This window comes from Culex quinquefasciatus, chromosome 1, assembly GCF_015732765.1.
Source record: "Culex quinquefasciatus strain JHB chromosome 1, VPISU_Cqui_1.0_pri_paternal, whole genome shotgun sequence".
NCBI classification, from domain to species: Eukaryota; Metazoa; Arthropoda; class Insecta; order Diptera; family Culicidae; genus Culex; species Culex quinquefasciatus.
The window spans coordinates 33258788-33277362 of record NC_051861.1 but is presented as its reverse complement, the minus strand read 5'-3'; the positions used below and the strand labels follow the sequence as shown (position 1 = coordinate 33277362).

Here is an 18575-nt window from a genome sequence, read left to right as displayed (position 1 = left end):
AAAGTACCATTTTTGAGCTTCTCCTGTGAAAAACAGGTATGCTTTTTGAAGAAGTTGATCTTGACTAATTTGGTTTGTGTTCGCCAGGATTGTAACTTGTCGTACAAAGTCGCAAACTGATAACGATCTTGGGCTATGCTCACCACTGAACTGCACGGGCCAACGTTCAATTTTTGTTCTCAAGTAGTTGTTCTGGTAATTGTTTTGATTTTGGTAATCTTGAGGATCTTGATTAAAATTTCTGTTTCCGGCGTTAATTCCGGGATTTTGTATCTCATTCGGTACGCTGTTGTTTAAGAATGGAAAATTGTTGTTGATCACGGGTAGATTGGATTGAGCTCTATTGTTTATTTCGGGTCTTACGCGATCTGGAACGACGTTTGGTGTAGGTGGTAAGGTTGGGGTCGGTAACGACTCTAAGTTGCCGAAATAATCATGAACTGATTCCCTGACTACTTCTTGTATCATTGCTCTTATCTCATTACGAAAGTCATTGTTGTTTGTTTGAGAAGGTTGCTGTCCCTGTTGTGTGCTATTCAACGCATCAGCTGGTCGTTTTAGTGTGGATGTGTTTGAAAACTGTATTTCGTCTATTACCTGATTAAATGAATGCATATTGAATCTGTTATTGTCTTGGTTATTGTTTCTTCTATTGTTGTTATTCGTGATTGGGACTGATTGGGGGAGTTGGGGGGGGAGGGAATTGATTTGGTTGCTGTGGGTGTTGTTGTTGTTGGGAAAACTGAGAGGATTGTTGTTGAGGTTGGGAGTATTGGTTTTGTTGGGAAAATTGTTGTTGCTGTTGCGAATTTTTCTTCTGAGGGGTTTGATGTTGTTGTGGGAATTGGGGTACTGATGATTGATTTATCGCGTTGCCTTTTGATTTCTGTGAATGGTTTAACGAAAAAGCGTTGTGTCTGGTGTTGTTTTCAACTGAAGGTTGGGTGTTTGAAACCGGAAGTGGTGGATTTGAAGAAGAGTTCATTATTGTTTGCAGAGCCTCTCTTTCTGCGTCCGTAAGAAAATCAAAACGAGAATCTTTTCGAATATCACCAGGAGGGCGATTGTTCGGGTTTGTATTCTGAGGAATTGGGATCTGATTAAGTGCTTGTCTCTGCGGGTTAGGAGGCGGGAACTCGAACTGCGGAATTCTTGGAATGGCACCAGAGAGGTGATTGTTAGTGTTAGATGACTGTTGGTTACTGTCCCAAAATGGTCTGCTTGCATTGGGATTTGCGTTGTAGTTATTGTTGACATTTGTTTCTAAATTCGCGAAACTACTCGATCCACTCTGATTCAGGTCGAATGAACGAATCATATGAATGTCCGGGCTGACTTCTGGCCCTTCGTTCGCACTAGTCCGATTAGATTGATTTGCTTCTACTAGTCCTGCTGCTTCTTCTTGTGTTCCTTCTGATTCTTGCTGAACCTGGTTTGATGTCGCCTCTGTAATCGTGTTCTTCTTCTTACTAGGAAAGTACATGTTTAGCCATTTATCGATATCGTTAACAAATTTGTTCTTCAAATCTCTGCACGCTTCTTGGTTTGTTGTCAACCGTAGAATACGAAATTTCAAGTGAATAAGTCGCGATCGAAGTTTGTGCTCAGGTTTAAGCACTAGCATTGTACTAATCTCTGCTATTTTCTTCTTGACTACTTTTAGTTCACCGAAAAAAGTTTGATTTGATTGGTAAAACGGTCGATGTTTTCTATCATCTTGCAATGCTGCGCGCAGTGTTCGAACTAAGTTTTCTTTAGGTGTATTATCATAAATTTGGACACCTCTGAGCAAAAGCTCGTAAATCACCTCATCGTGTTCTAGCTCATCAGCAATGTAATCATACATTTTGATTGAAAATGTTCTACTAAATGATTAACTATAAGCAGTGATTAAATATGTAAAGCAAAAAGCACTAAACGGGCAAAACAAATTCATAACAAATTCAGGAAAAAGGAAAGAAGATTTTAGGAATAGGACTAAGTAAATTAGATAATAATTAACTGAATAAACGGTAGCGATAGCGGTAAATAAAAATCTGAAATTTCAGAGAACCAATTAAATCTACAAAAAAAATATCACGAATGCGTGAAGAAAATTTCCGAAAAAATTACGGAAATTCAAAAAAAATTACAAAAAATAAAAAAAAAATCCGATAGTTGGGCGCCAAATGTAACAGTACGGGAGTCGTACGATGCGCAGCAAGCTGAACCGAGGTGGAGGAGAACCAATGCAATGCAGAAATGCCAACCTTTCTCGGCCAGGTTCTGCAGGAAGAAATACCCAATGCCAACACACTACCCTTCTTGAAACACTCCCGCTTTTGCGCCAGTGTGGCCCCGATCGCCACACTGCGGAAGGTCTGTTACGAGCCCGACTAGTTCTGCTCAGGGCGGGTTGTGGAACAATCGCAAATGTACAACGGCAAAGATACCCAAAATCTACAGCAAAATCGAAATTAAAAGTCAAAACCAAATTGCACTCAATAATGCAACGAATAAACAAACTGTACTTGGGGAATGAACATGATTTTTATTGCCCTGGCAAAATGCATCAGGGACGACTTGGGGAGCTTAATCTAGCTGATCTGACCTGATTAATGTCGCTTGTCGTTCTTCTCGCTGCCGCTCGTGCGGTTGATGTTCGCGTGGCCGCTCGATGCTAGTGCAGCCGCTGGCAGGAACGCGGGTGAACCCCACAGCTGCGTACGCCGTCTGCTGTTCGGCGTCTTGTCGTCAGATGACTACGTACAGGACGAAGAGATGATCACGTGGCCGGAGCGGCTCTGCGCTTGTCGACGGCCTTCGGTGGCGAGCGGGTGATGTCGATCACCGCCCAGATGTTGACGACGAGACCGGTTGGTCCCGCAGTTGAAACACGTGCCCTGGAGCGTCCGAACGCTTCCCGATGGCCTCCACAGGTGAAGAGGTGGTCGTCGACCGCCACGTGGTTGTAGATGGCGCACGCGGCTTGACCCGCGTGTTGATGTTGAAAACTCACGAGGCTGGAATGTCCGAGCGTTTCCTCGAAGGCTCGTGCTGATGGTTGATCGTGGTAGTTGTTCGTCCCCACGTGGTTGTAGCTGGCGTGAGGCACGAGGTGAAATGTCGCAGGCAGTGCGACCGGGTTGGCTCCAGCAGGATGTTGATGGCACTGCGGAGTCCTGTTCACACGATAAGATGGCGTACCCGTGTGTGTCGAGCTTGAGTGCGTGCGTGTGCGGATTGCGGATGTTGCCCAAGTGCGCCGGACGCGGCGTCGACGTCGAAGACGGAGGACGTCAAATGGATCGCACCCGTCCGGTGACGATCGCAATCGCTGCTCACAAGCAGCGGTTCCCCAAGATTTTACAGCCGCCGGTGGTTCCCTTTTGCTCGGGGTTTTGGTGCGCCCCTACGGGTTGACCACTACCAGACGTGAAATACGCACCCCTGCGGAGTGACCGTAAATCACTTTGTCGGGCAGGCGACCAGTCGAAACTGGATTTCCCCTGCAGGCTGCGCCCTTAGCTCGGAAACCGTGGCTGTGGTTTCCTACGGGCTTGTCGACGTCCTCGCTTGCACCACGTGGTCAGCGACCAGGTGCTGTCCGACGCTACGAATGATCACGCGCTCCGGTAGATGCTGTCCGAGTTCGGGCCGGCGAAGATCGCCGCGTGGTTTGCTGAGAATAAACCAAAGAGAAAAACCTTCTCCCTGAAGGTTTTCTTCAGGCAGAAGAACGACACAATTAGCGAACTGACCCTAATTTCTCCACATGACCTTTACCTCTTCCGCAGTCTACTACTGCCTCGTGTTTTGTACAATTGTACACGATCAAGTGTGCTGGTAGATGGCTAAATGGGTACAATTTCAATTATGGGCACAATTCCTTCCGGGACCGCTAACTACTCACTTAAATGGCCAACAAACAGGCTCATGCAACGCCCGTGGGCGCCTATTGGGTCACCTGATCACTTGGTGGTTTGATCGGAGGATCTTTACAACTTTGGGTCGATCGAGATTTTCTAACTACGCACTTTTCTAAACGCACTAGGCTTGGCTGACGGTGGCCTTGCTCGACGGTTTGTACTCGCGCACGGTTGAAGTACAATTGATCTTGACCTTCGTATCGATCGTGCCTCGAGCCCTTTCGTCTCGGATCGGAAAAGGGGATCGATGCGTTGTCCAGTTGTGATTGGTCCACGTAGCAGATCGTAGATCGGCAAGTATTAGTGATGACCGTTTCGAAATGGGCAGGGTGTGGCAAGGATAAATTTTCCCACAGGGTCAGGCCGAGTGGCGGGCAAGACGATATCAGATCGATTCTCCTAACACCTCGATCTGAAGCGCAGTATGTAAAGGTTACAATATTTGTCTTATAATCTGATCATAATTTTTAACTTTTTTGGCAGTAGTGGTGGGGTGAATCTACTGTAAGGAAAGGTAAATATTTTGATCGAACTACTAGTCAAATAAGCTTAAAATATCATTTTTGCAATTCCGTCATGAAACCAGAGAGAAGTGAATACTCTCTGATGAAACTACTTACTTTTCCTGTAATTCTTCAACGACGAAAACGCGTGAAAACGCCTGCTTTCTGTAGCAAAAATAACAGACTCGAATACATAGTAACACTTTTCAAAATAAATGCTTGAAAAAATCTCTTTTTACGGGTAAATTCTAATTTAAAATTCAAATGCAAAGCGCCAGCTCCTGTTATGTCCAATCACGCTCATATTTGGTATTTGGCTCAAAATGCCCACCGGAACAAACCCCCGAATGCCCGCCAAAAAGACATTCCACATATTCGGAACGGTTTATAAAATAGTATTGAAGTGAAGTTTTTTTGTTAAAAAAGTACTACTTTTATTAGTGAAATAGCAAGAGAATGTCCAAATGAAGGTTCTAAAAATATTAGGGTTGACAGAAAAGCTACATTTGGCTTGCTATTGACAAATTATCACAAAAGTGTTCCAAATTTGTGGGTGTTCCAAATATGGGTGCTGAAAAGACAGAATGCATAACGGGATTTCCGAATGTTCCCCACTGCTCCCCACTAATACCTCTGCTCTACAGCTGTAAGCCAATAGAGTAATCTATGTGAGCATGTATTGCGTGTAAGTACACGAAAATAAAGTGAGGTTAAATTTTGTCAGGCAGCAAAACCAAATGGTGCGCTAGTGTGCGTACGCGAAACGTCATAAAGCTCTATAGAGTTATCTACGTGCGCATGTATTGCATGTACGTACACGAAAAAGATTGAGGTTAAATTTTGTACCGACCAGCAAAACAAATGGTGCGCTAGTGTGCGTGAGCTCGGGCTTGGATAACTCTATAGAGTTATCTAAGCCCGCACACACAAAATCACGAGTTAAAGTAGTGTCTTGCGAACCTTCGTGCCACGATACACTACTGGACGAATCCGAAAAATACGTTCATTAAAAATTACAGCACTTTGCTTTGAAAAACCGTGTAAAATTAAGTAAGTACCTATAACTTTAGATAGGGTGATCTACGATATCGTTGCCCCAATGGAGTACCCGACGCGATTGGTAGTAAGCAATGTATTTCTTATGGAGCGAACTGTCAAACTACCACTCGAATCGGTCAGTGTCTTGCGAACCTTCGTGGTGAACGGACACTAGAGCTGCGGCATTTTTTACTACATAAGCTCAGAGTTATTTCAAAACAAAATTCACAGTCTTTTTAAAGACTACCTGAGTTATTTTCCAAAATTCTAAACAGTCTTTTCAAGACTAACCCTACCTGAAATTTTGTTGTATTTTACAATCGAAGCCATCTTTTTAAGAGAACTTTGCTTGCAAAATGCGTCAAAACAAAGGTAAACGCAAATCTTCTGAAGATTTGGTCGTTACGTCGGTGAAGCGTTTGAACGCTAAACCGGCTAACGGAAACAGAAAAAGAAAACAGCCTCTTCTGAGGTCTGATTCTGATTCTGAATGTGAGGTCAATCCTCCAATTCCATTGACAAACAGTTTCGGTGTTTTATCCGAAACTGATGACAAGGAACCTTCTCCTCGTACTGAGCCTTCTGCCGTCGAGAAACGAGTAAAGGCTCCGCCAATTGTAGTGACTTCCGTCTCCGATTTGGCCAGCTTTCGAACGCAACTGAAGAATTGCAAGGAAACTTGCAATTTGAAAGTTTCGTTCCAGCTTGGTCGAAGAGGAGAATGTCGCTTGTTGACGGAATCTTTACAAGATCACCAAACTTTTGTTGGTTATTTGAAAAACCACAAACACAATTTCTACACGTATGAGACCAAGAATGCTCGGCCATTCAAGGCGGTCTTGTAAGGTCTCTCCAACGACTTGTCGGTGGATGAGATCAAAAACGAACTTAAGGTGTTGCTTGGCTTTGCCCCATCCCAAGTAATACCAATGAAGAAAAACTCAAACGGGAATATTTCTCGCTTTGGTTTGACTTCACAATTTTATCTGATTCATTTCAACAGAAATGAAATCAACAATTTGAAACTTTTGGACAAAGTACAGTTTTTGTTCCATGTACGGGTAAAGTGGGAGCATTTTAAGAAACATGGCGGTAATGGCCAGAATCTGACCCAGTGCCGGCGTTGCCAGGCATTCGGTCACGGTACTGATCATTGCGCCATGGTTCCAAAATGCATGGTTTGCGGGGATTCTTCTCACGACAAGGACAATTGTCCCGTGAAAGAAGTCACCCAATTTAAATGTGCAAATTGTGGTGGAAATCACAAATCAAATTTTTGGGATTGCCCCATCAGAAAAAAGGTTTTGGATTCTCGTGTTAAGCATCAGCCGAAATCCAAACCGAAATTTTCTCAAAGTCAGGTTGTACCTGCATCTTTAAATCAAACGTTCGTGCTGTCTCACTCGAACAATGCTAGAAATACCCCTACCGTGGAAAAGTTAGGTAACAACAATGGCATTTCTTATGCTAACGTCGTTTCGGGTTCGGGTTCATCCATGAATTTTAAATCCTCTACCAATCTTTCTGAAATTGGGCAGGTACCTCAAATTTCATTTGAAAATTTTTCTGCTGGCAACGCTTTGGGATCTTCTGATCTCGGCGATGTTACGTTTGAAAAATGACTTTTTTGCAAAACTCACTGTTTGGTTTGATTCAAACAATGAGTAATGCTACATCCATGATGGAAGCAATCCAGATTGGATTAAAATTTGCGAATGATGTTGTTCTTACCCTGAAGTTTAATCATGGATCTAAGTAATTCCATCAATATTATGAATTTTAATGCTTGCTCTTTAAAAGCGAAAGAAAGTCCAAGTCAAATTTGATTCTCCCATTATTGATGACGATCTTCAGCTTTTGATTCGTCTGAAAAATGTTCGCCGAAGACAGTATCAACGTTCTCGTGATCCTGCACTGAAGCGAATTCAAAAAGATTTGCAAAAGGTTATTGACCACAGATTCACTCTCCTGCGAAATGAAAAGTTCGCAAGAGATGTCGAACAAATTAAACCTTATTCCAAACCTTTTTGAAACTTTCAAAGGTTCTTAAGAAACCTCAAAACCCATCCCTTCTTTAAAAGATGGTGATAATATTCTATTAACTAATGGGGAAAAAGCTCAAAACTTGCTCAGCAGTTTGAGAGTGCTCATAATTTCAACTTGAATGTTTTGAGTCCTATTGAAGATCAAATTTCAATAGAATTTCAGAATATTGTTGAACAAGAATTTTCATCAGATGAAGTTTTTAATACGGATCTGAATGAAATAAAATCTATTATCAAAAATTTAAAAATATGAAAGCCCCTGGTGAGGATGGCATTTTTAGATTTTAATTAAAATTACCAGAAGCAACTTTAAGTAGCTTGGTCAAAATTTTCAACAAATGTTTTGATTTGGCATATTTTCCCAGTAGTTGGAAAAATGCCAAAGTAATTCCGATTTTGAAACCGGATAAAAATCCTGCTGAAGCCTCAAGCTATCGGCCCATTAGTTTTCTTTCATCTATTAGTAAATTATTCGAAAGAATAATTCTTAATAGAATGATGACGCACATTAATGAAAATTCAATTTTCGCTGATGAGCAGTTTGGATTTCGCCTTGGGCATTCAACTACTCATCAGTTGTTGAGAGTTTCAAATTTAATTCGAAGCAACAAATCTGAGGGCTATTCTACTGGCGCTGCTCTTCTAGACATAGAAAAAGCATTTGACAGTGTTTGGCATAAAGGTTTGATTGCGAAATTGAAAAGGTTTAATTTTCCGATTTATATCGTGAAAATTATTCAAAATTATTTGACGGATCGTACTCTGCAGGTATGTTATCAGAATAGCAAATCTGATCAACTACCTGTACGTGCTGGCGTCCCTCAAGGAAGCATTTTGGGTCCAATTTTATACAATATTTTTACTTCTGACTTGCCTGATTTGCCCCAGGATGTCAGAAATCACTTTTGCTGATGACACAAGCATCTCCGCCAAAGGCAGAAGCCTTCGTGTCATCACAAGAAGATTACAAAAGCTTGGATATTTTCAATTCTTATTTGAAAGAATGGAAAATTACTCCAAATGCTGCAAAACTCAACTTATTATTTTCCCTCACAAACCAAGGGCTGATTTTCTTAAACCAAAAAGTCATCACATTATAAAGATGAATGAGGTAAATTTAAAGTGGGAGGATCAAGTGAAATATCTTGGACTTGGTTTTGACAAAAACCTTACTTACAAGGATCACATTGATAGTATCCAGGTTAAATGTAACAAATATATTAAATGTTTGTATCCACTTATAAACAGGAATTCTAGACTTTGTCTCAAGAATAAACTGTTAATTTATAAACAAATTTTCAGACCTGCCATGCTTTATGCTGTGCCGATCTGGACAAGCTGTTGCTTAACCAGGAAGAAAAAACTTCAGAGGATTCAGAACAAAATTCTGAAAATGATTCTGAAACTTCCTCCCTGGTTCAGCACCAGTGAACTTCATCAATTAGCCGAAGTTGACACTTTGGATGTTATGTCCAATAAGATAATTGATGCATTTCGACAAAAATCATTGCAGTCTTCAGCTGCATTGATCCGCTCTTTATATAGTTTATAAGTTAGTTTTAAGGTATCCCTTTTCCCTTTTGTACATGTAGGACCTCCTACATTTGAAATCACTGAATAGCGAAAGCTACAATATTTCATGAATAAATAAAAGTTGCTAGTATTTAAAATTGAGGTGAAAAGTTTGTGATTGGGCACTCAATAATATTTTAACTGAATGAATGTACATGAAAAAAAAAAAAGTTAAAAACTGCCACTAACTATAAAAAACTATCTTTTTTCATAATTTCGTTGCCGGCCAGCGGGTTTTGGATTAGACCACACAAACACAAAAACTAGGTGGGAGAGTTCTGGTTTCTGGACAGTTTTTCTCTCGGTAGAGCTGATGTTAGTTGATTTTTTTTTCGTAAAAGCAAGTAAAAGTGTAAACGAAAAATCCCAGTCACGGCGCTCTAGCAGGATTCTAGCAGAGTTCTAGCAGAGGTGGATATTCTAACAGCATTCTAGCAGAAACGTTCCATGGTTCTAGCAGGATTCTGACAGAACCAGCTCTGCTAGAATATTTCGTGACTGGGATTTGGCATCACATTATTGACAGAAAAAACGAGCTAAACTAGTGTGCAGTGTGGTCATCGTTGACCCATATACTGACCGGTCTACTGCTTAATGTGCTTAAAACCCAATCGGCATTAATATATAATAAACAGCTGCCAAAAGCTCAATTCCTATCTATTACGCACAGACTCTTTTAAAAAAACTGAATAGGTCAGCAAACTGGAACAGAGCATTATTTTTTTCGTTTGTCGAAACGTGAGACATTTTTTATTTCATTTTTTGGTTAAGCTCAAGGTTACAATCTTGAACAAGTTTGCTCAATTCCATAGCCATAAACCAAAAGGCAACAACAACAAAATCAAAAATCAACTAAATACACGTACCACCGAAAAGCCGCTTAAACCGGTTTAATGACCACCGAACTGTTTCATTCAAGCTTCGAGAAGAAAGAAAAAAGGGCCATCAGATCTGATCATGCCAATTTTGTCGTGCCTCAAGGAACTTTGCGTTGTCTTGCGCAGATGACCCTTTCGTAAAGTGGCTTTATCGCGGATTTTTTTTTTGCAAACCGGCGACCTTCACTTTTTTTCTGCAAAGCTGTTGAAGTTCAACGGTGCAAAAGAAAACAAGCTTCAAGTTTCAAGAGTAGGTATAGTAATTAGTCAGCAGAAAAGATCGGAGGGAAAATGGGTCACCTGTGCCGAGAAGGTCCCCCCCCCCAGAAAGGGCTTCAATGCCAGAACCGAAGGCGCTGGCCAGGTGAAGACGCGATCACAGACAAGCAGAATCACTAGCGCCATCTGTTTGCCTTCAATTCGATTGAACACAGTTTTGCGTGTAGATGCTTGAAATGTCACTTCAAACGATTGTGGCGCCGAAGGCGGCTGATCACGAAACTAAAGCTCAAAATGATCGTATGCCGTTTTGCGATGAAACCAACTTGAAGCAATTAGGTCTGTCTGACTGTCTGTGACTCGGTGATGACAAAGTCACTGTTTACAAACCGACTCTAGAAGTTGTGAGCTCTTGCGCAACTGAGGCCGGTGTGGCGCGCGCGCGAAAAGGTGCATTCGTTGCAGTTCTTGGAGGACTTCGACATTGAGCGCGAGGGATTGCGCATAGTCAGTGTCAATCATCAGGACAACAAAAGAAGTTCTTTCACGCTAGAGGTGTACTACCTATCTACCTTGCAGCATGGCGATGAAATTGAGCAATCTAATGTGACAGCTTCCACTTGAGTCGGACCATAAATCTTGGCAAAAGGTGATGAAATGTGCTGTTCTTGTGGGGTTACTTCTAATGATTGTGGACTTGATTTGTCAGGGTGTTGATTAGGAAATTGCATTCCGGTGAGGAAATAATTCGATGCCAACATTTCAAAAAACATCATGTACAAACCATCCTTTTTGAGAAAAACGCATTTGAATGTTAGACATCATTTTTCAATTCCCATTTTCATATAAAAGCAAAAGAAGATGTTCTAATGATAACAAACGATGAAAACCGTTGCTTTTATTGATGCTTGATCATTCAAATTCAATTAAATATTATTTCCGTAATTTTATTTGAGAAAAACAAACATAACTTCTTTTGAAATCACCAACGTCGATATCACCCTGCTGTCATTGAGGGGGGCGCTTTGTTATGATTCGTTTTTCTTCGCCGAATGTACATGGCGCTTTTTTCATGATGCTTTTTTTTCGTTACGAGGTTCATGTAGTCTTTTATTTGACAGGTTGACAGGGCTATATAAACAGAGACTGCTGATGACAGAGATTTTGTTTATGTTACTTTATTTAAAATCATTATTAAACAGACTTTACTGAAGTAACTTTTGCTCATTTTTGGTGGAGAGGTAGCTTATTAGGAGTACTTTCAGAAAATGCAATAACCCAGAAAGTGTCAAAATGTACATGATGCCTTTTGAAATGTTACCGTCGAATTGGCTTTTTCTAAAGTGTTTATGTTTAAAAAACGGCTAAAGTCACTACCATATTCTAACCATCAAGAATAATTGGAAGTGCTCCATTTGAAAATGTTACCGTCGAATTGGCTTTTTCTAAAGTGTTTATGTTTAAAAAACGGCTAAAGTCACTACCATATTCTAACCATCAAGAATAATTGGGTACTAAAGCCCTATGTCAATTTTTATGTACAACGTTAAAAAACACGATTAAAAACCATTTGTGATCACTTTTTTTCATTTTAATGCAAATTTTTTTTTTGACAAGACAACATTTTTTTGATGGATTAACTATGGTCCCCTTGGAACGAGCTGTCAAGTAGGAGCTTTTCTGTCAAGAAGGACCGCGAGATTAATTTGTCAAAATTGATTTAAAAATCCATTTTAATCTCTTTGTGGTCGTACAAAGGGTTATTGTACTCAGAAAAATAAGTTTTATCGCTGTAAACAATAATATCAGCAATCTAAGCTTCATTTTAGTACCCAATTTGTTACTAAAGAATGGATAAACGGGATAAACTTACAAAATATTTAAGAAATATGACTTTTTTTAAAGAATGCAACTTGTAAAGTTGCAAACATTTCCGAAAATCATGAATAGTTTTTTTTTGAAAAATAGCAAAAAATACTCAGCAAATTAAAAATTTGAGAAGCTGGACTAATTTTACTAAATTTACTAAAACCAAGTTCAGCAACTTTTTGTGAACATTTCTGTATATTTTCACTTTTGCTAAAAGTTATTCTATTCCTTTTCTAAATCCCAAAAGTATTCTAATCAGGTGAGAATGCACAGACGCCATATTGGACGCCATGTACGATTGCACACTGCCTGAGTACTTTGGAGTATTCTAGGGTTCATATTCGAGCTCAGCGACCCCAAATTAGTCAAATTTGAACTGTTGATTGATCTTAAAATTCTTTTTATTTTTCCATTCATCCGCCATATTGAACGCCATCTTGAATATTTCGATTCCCTTTGAGAATCGGGAAAATCTACAGGCAGATTCGGATTCAGGAGGGTCGATTTAGTCTAGATCCATCAAAACTCGGCCTGCTACACGATTTGCTTCTAGACACGGAAAATGAGCATCTTTTATTGAATTCGTGCCTTGACTATTTGTAAAAGTCAGAATTTTTTTCATTTAAAATGAACTGTTTCTGTTTGAATGATCGGAGTAAGACTCAATGTTATTACAAAGAAAAATCATTATATTAAATGGAAACACTCTCGAAAGCAAAAGTTTGAAACAAATTTGGAACTTAATATTTTTGAAAGAACAGTTACTGTTCAGTATTGAAAGAATGGAAAAAGTCACACATAAAAAATTACAAAACATTTAGTAGTCTGACTATTTGTGCACATGTTTGAAAATTCACAAAAATATTAAGAATTTTGTTTCTTTTTTTTCAACTTCGACCTTCTATCCTTTCGATGTTTTGTAACTTTTTGCCCACTTTCGACCTCTTGTCCACTCGACCTTTTGGCATTCGACCTTTTGTCCATTCGACCGCATGTCTTTCGACCTTTTTTCACGCATTCGAAATGGAGCACCCGCAGTCGAGCAGTTTTTGACAGTTCGCCCCATAAGAAATACATTGTAGAAAAAAGCAAAAACTGCTCGAATGGAAATGCTCCATTCAAAATTTGCAATGGAGCATTTCCATTCGAGCAGTTTTTGCTTTTTTCTACAATGTATTTCTTATGGAGCGAACTGTCAAAAACTGCTCGACTGCGGGTGCTCCATTACCTGGCACATTTTTCAACGCCGCTTTTTGCAGCACCCTTGATAGAGGGCGCTGAAGGTTTTGCTAAATGTTTATTTTAAAAAGTGTTTTCTTTTTTTTTAAGAATGGATGTGGAATAGTTAAGAACGTTGGTACACAGAAGAAAAAATGATGGTAATATTCATCAGGGAACAGACTTTGTGTCAAAAAACGGGGAAAGAGGAGGGGGAGGAGGGGGATTTCCAAAAAAAAGTGACCACGTGGTTTATCGATGGTCCCTAAACAAAAGTTTTTCAAATGGAGCACTTCCATTCGAGCAGTTTTTGCTTTTTTCTAGAATTTATTTCTTATGGAGCGAACGGATCACTTCCATTTGAGCAGTTTTTGCTTTTTTCTACAATGTATTTCTTATGGAGCGAACTGTCAAAAACTGCTCGACTGCGGGTGCTCCATTCAAGCAAACAGTGTACAGAGCGGATTCATTAATTTGAAATTCCGAAAGTGAATCCGTATTCGCCAATGGAGCACCCGCAGTCGAGCAGTTTTTGACAGTTCGCTCCATAAGAAATACATTGTAGAAAAAAGCAAAAACTGCTCGAACGGAAGGGCTCCATTGAAATGACTGACAGCTGTCAAAGCACGAAACCGCCTGCTCGAAAATCTACGACATTAGTTTGAGTGTTTAGAAAACGCAAATGGGCCATTGTGAAGTTGTAAACAAATCTTTTTACGTCAGTGAATGTTAACAGTAAGAATGAGCATACATTTTTTTAAAATTTGTATGTGAATTTTGTTACGAGGGGGAGAAAGGGGGAGGTGTCAAAAATTCATTGTTTTGCGTTACGTAATAAAAGAACGCTCCCTCGGGACTAGGGATAATTTCTTTCAGTGATCTCGACAGATTAATTCGGAAGAATTCGAAAATGACTAAAATAATTACAAAAAAGTGGATACAATTATTAAGGGTTAATAGGCTAACCTTTGACACCTCCTCACACCAATTCCACAAACATCTCTCGAAGCCCACACGCAGGGAAGACGACTTCGGTCATATTTTACAACTGTTTAATAGTTAAACACCGACCAGATTAGTGGTTTAGCCGGCGAATTGCACTTGGGTCATAAAACATCTCCCCGAGCCGTGCTGAGATAAGCTTACACCTTATTTATCCTGTTTTATGGGTGTTTGTGTGAAAACAATCTCTGTGTGTGTGATGAGTTAAGTACAGTTTAATAACAGCGAAAAGGGCGCGGACAAGGTGACGGCGATATTTGCACATATTTTGCCGCGACCAGGCAAGGTTAAGAGGAAGCGCTTCTAGTCGGTTCTAACAAACTAGCGAAAACCTTGGGAAAAAAAAGTTGGAGAAGAATAACATACCGATGATATCTTCTTGAAGCTCGGTGGCAAATGAGGTGCTTTGCTTTGACACATTGTGTAATATTTAATAAGGTCGTTGCAAATAGTGTTCAAAGTAAGTGACATTTTTTCATGGAAAATGTCCCAAAAACGTGAATATCTTTGACATTTAGGGATTTTTAGACACCCTCCCCCCCTCGTAACAAAATTTTCATACAAATTTTAAAAATTTGTATGGAGCGTAACACGGCCTCCGACGTTTGGTACGGTATGTCCACGCATCCTTCCTTCCCTGTAGATTCTGTGAAATGTGATCCGTTCTCAGAATCCTCTGTGCGGTAAACACAACGCAGTAGGGCTGGCCGCTTTAATTTTTGTAATACATTTTCGGGTGTTCTCGGGTGTACTGCAATTATTAATAATGACAAGAAAAGTACTTGGGGCGTAATCTAATCACAAGACTTTCCAGCATGCTTTCATCGGACTGGCTGCGTTTGTGTTGGATTAGAGATTAGATTAGATTAGATTGGAGCGTAACACGGCCTCCGACCCCCCTCTCCCCATACTGTGTTACGTAATAAAAGAACGCTCTCTTATCAAACAACAATTTAACAGTGACAATTTCGAACTCATCACAGCTCGTTTACACGAGATTTACATCTGTTTGTTCGTGCCTTAATTATTTTATTTATTTTTTAAAGTAGTAAAGAAAGGATTTCGGTTAGGAAGTTGTTCTTGTTCAAATACTAAGTGCGAAAGGCGAAAGATACAAGATCGATAAACAAATTAAATCGTCAGTGTTACTTTAAGTATGATTTGATAGGTTTTCATCATTCCAAGGGTGAATAAATATCTTTAAAAAATCCATTTCAATTACTGATATAGTTTTTTTGCTTGTGAGCATTTTATTTAAGGGGTTACATACATGTAAATCGGCAAAAAAGTCAGAGGTTGGTTTGAGCACACAATTAAACTTTTTTCAAAATCTGTTTTCAGGGCATTAAAATATACATTTTCATCTATTAACAAAACAAATTTGAAGACATTTGGTTGTATCATTGCCGAGATTTAGTTATTTGAAGTTAGCAGTTTCAAAAAACGGGTGCCACGATATCTCAACATTGCTTCGACCAAATCGGCTCAAATTAGGTGAAGACTCGACCGGTCCCGTGTGCATGACGAAGGCCGATTATCAAAAAGTTTGTTTTAAAAAAAGTTAAAAATATTTTTATGTTTTTCATATAAAAAATTGCCAGTTTTTGATTTTTGTATTTTTGAAAATTCAAAATTTCAAAATCGGGCTTCGTCATGCACACGGGATATGTTTTGGGAGTCTTCATCCAAAATTTCAACCAATTTGGTCCGTCCCATCTCGAGGTATCGTGGCACCCGTAAATCAACTTGGTGTTCAGAGAAAAACGCTCAGAAAGTTAGAAAGTTTGCTTTGCGCATGGCAAAATTCTGAGCTTAAATCGTCTCTAACTCAGTTAAATCATTAAATATCTTCATGAAACTTTCAGGAGTGATTGAAAATCATCACCCAAAACTGGCAGCGCTAGTCCGAGTGAATAAGGGCCCGAGTCGAGAGAATAGTGGTACCATTCACGGACGCAGAGAAAACAGCTCGAGATGGGCGATAGAACTATTCTCTCGAGGTGCATTTGCAAAAAAGTTCATCCGTCAAACAAAAAACCAAAAGTGTCGACAACGGGAATCGAACCAGAGACCTTTGACAAACCAATCCAATGACTTAGCTGCCTCGGCCACCACAGCTTGGTGACCATGGAGAAGTCAGAAGTCGATGTATGACACTTGTTGGAGATTTATTGATTCAACTAACGAATGAACTCATTTGTTATGATGGTGTGAGTTGGTAGCATTATTCTATCGATTTTGGCACTGAGCCCTCAATAAATTTTGAGAGAACGATTATCTCGATTCTGAATTTTGGGTGATCTTTTAAGTGAATTTAATAAATTTTCTGTAATATACATTTTGTGATTTTCTACATGTGAGCAACTCTCTACGAAATCGGTCGATTTTGACCATTTTTATTTTTTGTATTTTTTGATTTGGCTCAAACTTTGTGGGGGCCTTCCCTGAGACCAAATAAGCTATTTTGTGTCATTGGTTCACCCATACAAGTCTCCATACAATTTTGGCTGCTTTCAATACAAAAATGGTATGTAAATATTCAAACAGCTGTAACTTTTGAGTGAATTTTCTGATCAATTTGGTGTCTTGGGCAAAGTTGTAGGTATTGTTGAGGACTATTGAGAAAAAAATAGGTACACGGAAAAAAATTGCAGATTTTTTAATCAACTTTTTTTCACTAAAACTCAATTTCCCAAAATACGTATTTTTTATTTTCGAGATTTTTTTATATGTTTTAGGGGACAAAAATCTGCAACTTTAAAGCCATAGAGAAACATGGTCAAAAAATCTGCCGCCGAGTTATGATTTTTTGAAATAATAGTGATTTTTGGAAAAATCGAAATTTCATGCAAAAACAAATTTGGAGTTATTTTTTAATGCAAAATTGCATTTGCAATCGAAAACTACTTTACATATTTTTTTTGATAAGGGGTTCCGTTTTCAAGATATAGCCACCGAAAGTTTGATTTTAGCAAAATATTTGCAGTTTTTCGATTTTTAAAAATAGTGACCATGAGCGACCATTTCTAAAAATATTTGAAAAGTTCAGAAAATTTGCTATAAAATTGTCTAAGAGACATTGAAGATTGGACCTCGGGTTGCTGAGATATAGCCGCTTTAAGTAAAAGACACACGAAAATTGAAGTTTTCTAAGTCTCACCAAAACAACCCACCATTTTCTAATGTCGATATCTCAGCAACTAATGGTCCGATTTTCAATGTTAAAACATGAAACATTCGTAAAATTTTCCGATCTTTTCGAAAAAAATATTTTGATTTTTTAAATCAAGACTAACATTTTAAAAGGGTCAAACATTGAATATTACGCCCATTTAAAATTTTATTCTTTACTTAAAAAATCAAATGTTTCATGTTTTAACATTAAAAATCGGATCATTTACAGATGTTTTTGAACTAAATTAAGTACATTTTAATTTTTATGTTTGGATTTTTTTTCATAATGAGCACTTGAAGTTTTTTACAAATGTTGATTTTTTGCGAACCACACATCAGTAAAATCCTTAAATTCTTAGGAAATAAATATTTTCATGAACAATTATTTTTTAAACATTAAAATGTTATAATGTGTGAAGCCCTTAGAATACTACTTTTTCATTTTGAAAAATAAGATTGTCATTTAAAATCTAGATTTCTTTTCGAAAATTTTTATGCTTTTGTTCATTATGAGATGATTGAAGTTTTATTTCTACTGAAATTTATTGTAATGTTAGAAAAGAAAAGAGATTCGGCACTCAAGGGTTGCAATGGGTAATGAGTTATGATCATGACATAAAAGTTCCCAGGAGATCTTGAACTTACCCTTTCTATATCAAGATGATCTTCCTTGTTAGATTCAATTATCCTTCTGCTGATAAACACTAATTTCTTGAGTCACGAACTAATCACCTACAAATTGCCTCCGAGTTGTTTTTTTTCTCTCACACAATTTTTATCCAGGAGGTCCACACTCTCTATTTCACCAGAACTATAATCATAAACCTCATTAGTCGCGATCCGGCTGGAAGCGCGTCCACGGCAAGACTGGCGCGACGATCGTCGAATGATCTCACTCAAAGCCTCAGCGCCCAGTGCGGTTCATACTAACTGTATTGTTGTGTTGTATACCATGCGACTTTAGCATACGTTTTGCAGTCATACTAAGAGGCAACAAAAAACTTTAAAACGACCAACTGGTAGACCCTGGGTCGGTGGATTCACGACGGTACCAGTTGTACGTCAATCAATGACTGTTTAATTTTTTTTGGACGCGAAACAAGAGTGAAAGAAATGGCCGATTTTTCTATTTAATTGCAAGTTTATATT

The 18575-nt window shown here is 39.0% G+C and overlaps 1 protein-coding gene across 1 annotated transcript in view; it reads right to left on the bottom strand.

Annotated features, from left to right (window-relative positions):
* Nucleotides 1-18308, bottom strand: part of LOC6046595 (retinaldehyde-binding protein 1) — a 30726-nt gene extending 12418 nt beyond the window's left edge. The window contains exon 1 of the mRNA XM_001863734.2: nt 18072-18308. The gene's annotated coding sequence lies outside the window, so the exon portion shown is untranslated. The remainder of the gene's footprint in view (nt 1-18071) is intronic.
* Between the last annotated feature and the right edge of the window lie 267 nt (nt 18309-18575).